Raw genomic sequence first — 8,118 nt, forward strand, 5'->3', positions numbered from 1 at the left:
GTGTCATCTGTTTAGCAACCTTAAAGTAGCTCACACGGGCGGATGGTGCTGGCCAAATGGCAGAACATGTGCTGCAAATGGAAATCAGAGTCAAAGCAGAATCCTGTGGGATACCCTCAGCAATTTTAAAGCAGCTATCTTATTACCTAAGCAATTTTCAGGGACAAGCAGAATTCAGACACAGCCGACAACGCTCTCTGGTCCAACCTTGGTGAAACTACTTCATTATTATTTCAGTAGTGCCTGGAGAGCTCTATCTGCTGCTCCAGTTTCTCTGCAAAACCCCTTCCAACAACCCACAATAAAAGACATCCCTGTGAGGACAGGCTTACAGTTTAATTTAAGACAAGCAACAGCAAGTGAAAGTAACAAACAACCAGAGAGACTAAAAGGGAGAGGGTTGATGGAAATGGTGGAAAGCACTTGTCCCTGGAGTCCCTGTATGTGTACACACACATACTAGATACAGATTAATGTGTGCACAGATATTTCAGAAGCCCCTTGACCTGAATATAAGGCATCCAGAAATAATTTATAAAAGAAATCCACACATAGAGTGGAGTGCTGAAGGATAGGAGAGAACTGCCTTGCTCTTTGCTGAGAATGCAATGTACACAGGTGAGTTTGACTTGACTTTTTTCATATCACGAGCAGCTTTGGAGTCCACAGGCAGCAGTCACACACCTGACTGGACTCAATGATCTTAAAGGTCTTATCCAACCCAGACAATTCTATGACTGTGTGATTGAAATCTCTCTTGTTTCTCAGTGTATGTGGTACATACATTTGACCTCACAGCCTTGGCCTGGGAAGCAGGAGAAATAAGAGGATTGTGAAAAGTGGCCTTGATGTAAAGTGTAGGGGCGTTGTCTTGCAGCCATATGCTCTTTGCAGCCAGGGATATGACTGAAATCTAGCTGAGAAGCAAATAAATTCACCAAAATTCGCCTCAAAAGGATCTATTTGTTTGTGTATTGTTTAAATATTTCACATTTCTTTAAAGTCTTGCCGAATGACTACTGCAAGGTCTTATTTCTTGTGGAGCCCCCAGCCACTTCCAGCTCCAGCAAGCCCTTATTATGTCTATGGGTAAGGAGGTTCAACTTGGCAAACCCACAGGGAAATCAGCATGTTTTGAACTTCTCCTTGGGGCTGTGGGTTTAGGCCAGTTTTTCATTTTTCCTAGGGAAAACTAGGTGTTCTTAGACCACCTTTCATCCTCCTACCACCTGGCACCACATTACAGTAGGAAACAGATTGTTCAGGCACATATAATGCAAGAAGGATTCTCTAAAAGTGAACAACAATTTGCAGAGATACTGATGACAGCAGGATGCTTTGAACATTTCCAGGTTTGTGTTTGCTCAGGGCTCAGGGATTATCAGAGGAGGCACAGTAATGCCATTGAAGTGCAAACAGTTGTGAACATGACTGTTGTAATCAAAACCCAGTGCTCGTTTGGAAGCATCTTAAGAAGCAAAATAATAATTTTGAAGAGGTCATTTCTAGAAAGATTAATAGAAATTCCTCTCTGTCAACAGCAGCATGTGCACTGCTCTCAGATGAGGAGATTCCTCCTTTTCCCCCAGCCCCTTGGAGCACAATGTGTGGGAGCGTCTCCTGAAACCCTGACAATGTGGAATAAAAATTCACTTTGAAAAAAGAGCATCTCTGGTGATGTCTACAGGCTTTTGACTTTGCTCTTTCCTTCAAACATCACTCGTGATGCTGAGCGCACATTCTCTTGGCCTATTTGTTCCTGGCAAACAAAGAGCAAATTCCCCTGGGTACAGCAATCCATTTTTAACACTCTGTAATTATTTAGAAAAATGTTTTGATAGGAGAAATGAAAAACTGGGGCATTTCAGGTTCAGAAGAAAGTTCTTGGAGCATTATGTGAAACAGGGACTCGGAGTCTTTTTATTTATGGCACTATGTCCAAAAAAAAGGCCACCTTTTCAGCTGTGGCATTTGAATCTACTTGCAGTTCATTGAACAGCCCCCATCACTAAGTGCAGAAGGCACAAAACTCCTGAGGGTCCATTCCAAAATGGTGAGGGAAGGGAGAACACAAAGGCTTTTCTCCATGAGCATTGCTGGCTGGGGCAGGTGCAGTAAACTGTCCCTTTCAGAGCTATTGTCTCATTCTGTCCTCCCAAAATCTGTGAGACTTCTTATGTTAATGTACCCTTTTTGGAAGCCCTCTGATGGAAGACATTGCAGCAGGAAATGTCAGAGCCCTTAGCAGGAGACTTGAACGCTGTGAGTTATATGGCCCACAGGCACACAGGCTTGACACAGGCAAGGAGCTGTGTCTCCTGCCATCCTCTGGCCAGCTGAGAATGTCAAGGATGAAGTCTAGAAGCTAAATGTCAATTCAATTTTCCTACAAGAGCATTTTTTTTTTTTAAGAAAGCATGGGCAGGAAAGCACTGAGATCAAGCCTGTGCACTGGGTGTGCAGCAGCCTGTGCACACACTGCTTGCCAACTTTAAAACGGGTCACCCCCTCTGTTTTTCTTCCTCCAGTATTGGTGTTCAGTGTCTGTGACACTGCTTTGTGCCTGTCTGTAGGGCTGAGCCACTGAGACTGGGAAGGTGACCAGGAGGTGTGGGGCGTGGGGGGCCATTGTGCTGCAGAGGGAGGTGTGGGAAGGATGTAAATGCAAGCTGTGAAAGGAAAAAAAAAGGAAAGTGTTACAGCTCTGTTGTCCTCAAAGGACCCATTTTCTTTCAGGAAGACTGTAAAAGAGAAATAAAGGGGAAAAGCCCCAAATCAGTATATGCACTGCCATCTCCTGGTGGACAGAGGGGCCCGTCCTGCCCCGCCCCACCGGCTGCCCTTCCCTTACAGAGCCTTCAGTCGCTGTGGAACAATGGCACTGTCAGGAAAGGGCCCTAGTGGTATTTTGCTAGTGTGGTGCATGCTAAAAGCGAAGAGCATCAGGCCAGATGGGGTTTGCTGAAAGCAAGGACAAAGTCCCCAGCCTGTGGTGGGAGCTGGGTCCATCCCAGCGTTGGGCATCCGCATTTATGATACTTCTTTCGCAGCTCTTCTGTGGCAGGAATGATGTATCAGATAGAATTACAGACCTTTCAGTAAGCATTTCAGCCTTTAAATATAATTTGTTGTTTAGAAATCAAAGTCACAGAAAATGTTAAAACAGAAAATTAAATGGACCAAGATAGATAAATTGTGGTACCAGCAGATCAACATACTACCATTGCCAGCACAACAGCCAAAACTCTGTGGGTTCATGCTAAAAAAAAAAAAAAAAGGAATCATTATTTTTAACATTACTTTTCATGCAAGAATAAAATTATTTTATGGACATACAGAATGCAGGAAATGCATTACAGGGCTGCAGGGCACATGACTGGGAGAAAACCCAGATTTCTCTAGCTCCCCACTGCAGGGACAGCATCTCCTTCATCTTTGCTTATGTTTCCCAGACAACACTCCAGAAAAACAGCTGAGATCAAAGCCATGGAGGAAGGATTTGACTTTGCCTCCAAGAAAGGGATTAAAGTATTTGAAAATAAAGTTCAGCTAAGATATCTGTGATATGACAGTTTTTTGCAGGAGGAGTTTCAGGCCCTTTCCCTGCCCTTCAGATGAAGGTTTCAGGCAGCATTCCCTGCCTGGCTCCTAAAAAATCACTCAGCAGTTTAAGTATGTCACCACCAGGATCAGTCTCTGTTTTTAAAAGTAAACCTTTGTAAAAACACCTGTCCCAATGACATAGCATGGTGGAGTGGGTGTGTGGCCTGTGGAACCATTTTAAAGCTTCCAAGTTTGTGTGCATCTGGTGGAGCTGGTATTTCATACACCTGTCAGGAGCTGAAACCTAACACACTGTGGCACTTGGAGAGGAAATATTGTGACAGGTTTTATTTCTGAAATACACTGAAGAGAGACAGAGTCAGGCAACTGGGTGCAGAAGCAAAAGGGCAGGGGGAAAAAGCAGGCTTGCATTGAGGAAAAGCTCTTGTAGCACTTTTCCAGAATTGCCTTTTCTCTCTCTTGCTGTTTTCAGTGTTTTCATTCTGCCTACTTCAGCCTCTGGATAAAAATATAGAGGACCTTTTAAAAGAAAAGATAAATCCTTTCTTTAGTGAGATGTAGGTTACTGATATGTGCCTGGTTATAAAACCAAACTGAGATCTCTAGCTCAGGAAAATTCCAGTGCAGAGAAAAGCTGATTTCTTTTGATTTGCTGACATAGGTTGGGTGCATCTCCATTCCTGCACAGGACAGTGGCATTCCTCAGGATCCTCAATATTTCAGCCTCTCCTTTTTGCATCAGCACTGGCACCATGTCAGACCAACACCACCATGAAGAGGTTTGTACAGGCAAGTGTCTGACACTGAGCTGTGCTAGAGAATGGGTGGTGCCCAGCTCCAACTGTGCACACACACATAACCTTACATGTGATGCTCATCCTGTAATGACTCTTCCCACTACACACTCTCTTGAGACAGCTGAACACCCCTCATGCACCAGCCTTGCTTCCCCAGAGAGCTGCTCCAAGAGCCCTGCTAGTGCACAGGCTACATGGGAAGCCTCTATTTTTGACTGCACTGGTTTTCCTGGAGAGCAAATGCCATTTGTTGTGTTGTTTAGATTCTGTGTCCAACCTGCTGGCTATCACCAGATGATGTCCCAAACCCACACCAACATGGGTTTGCTGCCCAGCCACCTCCCAGGCTCATGGCTGTGCCTGCATGAGGCACGTGCACTCCCAGAGACATGGGCTGGTCCCAGCACCACTGCTGCTCAGGGACCTGTGCCAGGCCCTGCACCATGCAGAGCAGCTGAGGAGTCCCTGGGGCTCCCAAAGGCAAGGGATGGTGCCCAGGCTGGAGCCAAGGCCAGCTGCAGGGTGACTCATCATCCTCAGGCCTCCCAACAAGAGGATGGGACTGGGTGACTTTTAGCACTAGAATCATATGGTCATAGAATGTGCTGAGTAGGAAGGGACTCAGGACTGAGTCCAACCCCTGGCCCTGTGTAGGACACCACAAGAATCACACCATGAGCTTTTCTAATGCATGTCATTTTGAAAACAAGCTCACACGTGCAGTTGTGCTTGTCAGGTCTGAGAAACTGAGGAGTTATAAAAAGGAGGAAAGAGAAAGAAAAGAAGAACCTTTCAGCTCTTTAAACTAAAATCTGTTGAGAGTCAAGTGATTCTATCACAGTTCTGGTCTAAATAGTGTTATCCATTCCTTTTGCTTATTTTGCACAATTACAATTGCTTTTGTAAGCACTGACAGAGATTAAGATACCACAGATCTTAGAAGAACAAATGATGTATTGCTAATTTCTGAGCATTAGAGAGAGAGGTCACATCTGAATGATTAGGTTAATTCCTGAGACCCCTGCTCATATCATACAGCTCAATTAATTTAGCTATAATGGAAGTACATATACTACAAACATAATAACTGTCGTAGTTCATCATGTAATTCATCCTACAGTTATTGGATTACTTGCCCTCCCTCAGAGATCTGGTTTATCCCCAGATAAACCTGCTTCTCCAGAGTGGCAGGAGGGCCCTACAGAGCCACTGGATCCCTTGCAGTGCAGGCAGTCTCAGTTGCTCTCCCTGCAATGACCCCCTTGCAGCACCAACCTTTGGCCATCCAGCAATGCTGACCTGCCTCATTGCCCTTTTCTCTCTCAAACATGCTCATATTTTCCCCAGGCAGTTTTTCCTGTTCAAGAAGAAAAGGAGGAAGATTCCCCCCATCATAGCCACATGGGTGATCCTTTCCCTGCCCCACAAAACCTTGATGCTGCTGCGATGCTCCCAGAGAAGTGCCAGCTGTCCCACCAGCCAGTTACCAGCAAAGAACGTTGCTTCATATTTTGCAGAGCCCTCATCTAAGTGTTATTCTGTGCAGTACATAGATATCCATTTTTTTACCATAGACTTTTCTATCTACAGATTATGTATAGCCACCAGAGCATGCTGATGAGTGTGCTGTTTGTTGCCTGATCCTTCCCTAGCTCAAGCTGCAGATGGACCAGTTTTGTTTTGGTATAATGGAGACTTCAGCCATGTCTGCAGATCTGCATGGTGCCTGTTGAACTAGGCACATGGCACATGAACTTTCCACTCCAGAGGATTTTACTCCTTAGTTTTTTCAGGGCAGCTACCTCAAAGATAACTCAATCACTGCTCTGTACTCATAGACATTGCTACAATACTGCTGCTGAACAAAGGCAGGCTTTGATTTATGCAGTGGAAACAGAGTGGGTGGAAATGTCTCAGGATTTAACAGCCTGTCAGTTTTAAAGCTTATCCTCAGTCCCCATAAATTATGTTTGAATTAAAAGCCAGCTTGGAGCAGCAAAAAATAAATTAAGGTATTTCATGTGTGTGTGTGTGTCCCTATCCTTGTTCCATATTCCAGCCCTACACAGCACTCACATCTTTCAGAGGGATGCAGCATTTCCAAGCTTTCATGTGAGAGCACATTGTACTCCCATTTTGGGTTTCTGAGACAATATTTTTGTGCTCCCATTTTGAGCTTGTGAGACAGAAACAGAAACCACTGCAGTTCCTGTTTTTGCAGAATGAATTTGCTTCAAGCCAACAGTTTGTTTAATTTACCAAAGCTTTAACTGCTACACCTGCAAAGCACATCCTCATATGATTTTCCAACAAGCAGGAAAGAATCCAATAGGGGAATTAGTTTCCTTTTTCTCTCTTTCTTTTTCTGGTGCTTTTCAGTAACGATGCCAAAAATTTCTCTGCCCAAACAGTGAGTTTAGTGTGTTTGGCTTTGGGATGTGAATATTTTTATACAGCTTCTAATCTGCTGTTATTTAGTAACAGATTTTATAATGTTATTTTCCTGCACTACTTGGAGATTGCAGACAGTTCACAAAGATTTTTGGCAACTTTTTGAGTGGCCTATTCTTTACTGTGTGCATTTATGCTTGAAAAACTGAGAACAAATTGGGCTAGAGGATAGAAAGCCTTTAGCACTCTTGGCTATACAGAAAAGCTTGAAAATATGGGCTGATTTCATCTGAAAGATTCAAAAGCTAGAAGGAAATGAAGACTCACATATATTGTATTTAACATTTTATCATTTGAAGTCGGGAATAGCTGAATTCATGAATTTTGCATGGTTAGAAGTGCTCTTGTTATAATCATAGCCTAAATCAAATGTAAGTAGCAATAATCAGATCTAGTTTGGGGAGATCATAGAAAAGGAAAAAAAAGTTATGCTACTTGTAAATGTGCAAATGAAAGCTTTCCAAATGACCGGATGAGAGAGACAAAAGAATGATGCAAAACACTTTTAAATTGGGTCTACAAATGGTTCGATCATATATTCCAGGCATGTCCTACCAAAGCAGCTACTATAAACCCTCGATACAAAAATGAAATATACAGCTCTGCACATTTACTGCTGAAAATCAGACACCTCTTTTGATAAATATCTGCCTTTTCTGGAGTAACATTCACTTCAAAGGCTAAACAAAAGAATTATTCAAAATAGAAACAACGTCCTTAAATTTTCTGCAGCTCTGAGCTGTGTTTAGCTCTGCAGATGCAGAGTGTCTGCAAGCATGGTACACACCTCAGGCTGTTGCTGTACAACCTGAGCTTTCACCTCTGCACAACACTTATCTAGTTCTGATTTATTTATTTTGAACATAAAATAGCCTGTCAGTTGCAAAAATAAAGGGTATTGGAACACTGCTTTCACAATATTAATTAAAAAACTATTCAATGATCTCTAAGAGGATGTGTTTGGGGTGTACTTCTTTATATGTTTTAACTGAATGGCTTTTATATGTGCTAATTAGTTCTATCACTATTTTAAGCTAAATGCTAAAATAGTTGTATGCTCACAAATGCTACATTTTTCATAATTGTCTCAGAAAAAATATCATACAATAGTTCCACTCTTGTGGACCTTCAGAAAATCCCATCAACAGACCAAAAACAAAGAAAGGAAGAAACTGGTATAAATCTGAACCTAATCACAGTTCAGGCTGAGAGCTGTGAGACTCATGTCACCCATCTGGGGATCCTACAGATCTCCCAGCAGTGCAGGGTGGCTCAACCCTAAGAAGAATTGTTGTCCTACTATCCC

This window comes from Zosterops lateralis (genome assembly GCF_965231275.1).
Source record: "Zosterops lateralis genome assembly, chromosome: 5".
In the NCBI taxonomy this organism is placed as follows: domain Eukaryota; kingdom Metazoa; phylum Chordata; class Aves; order Passeriformes; family Zosteropidae; genus Zosterops; species Zosterops lateralis.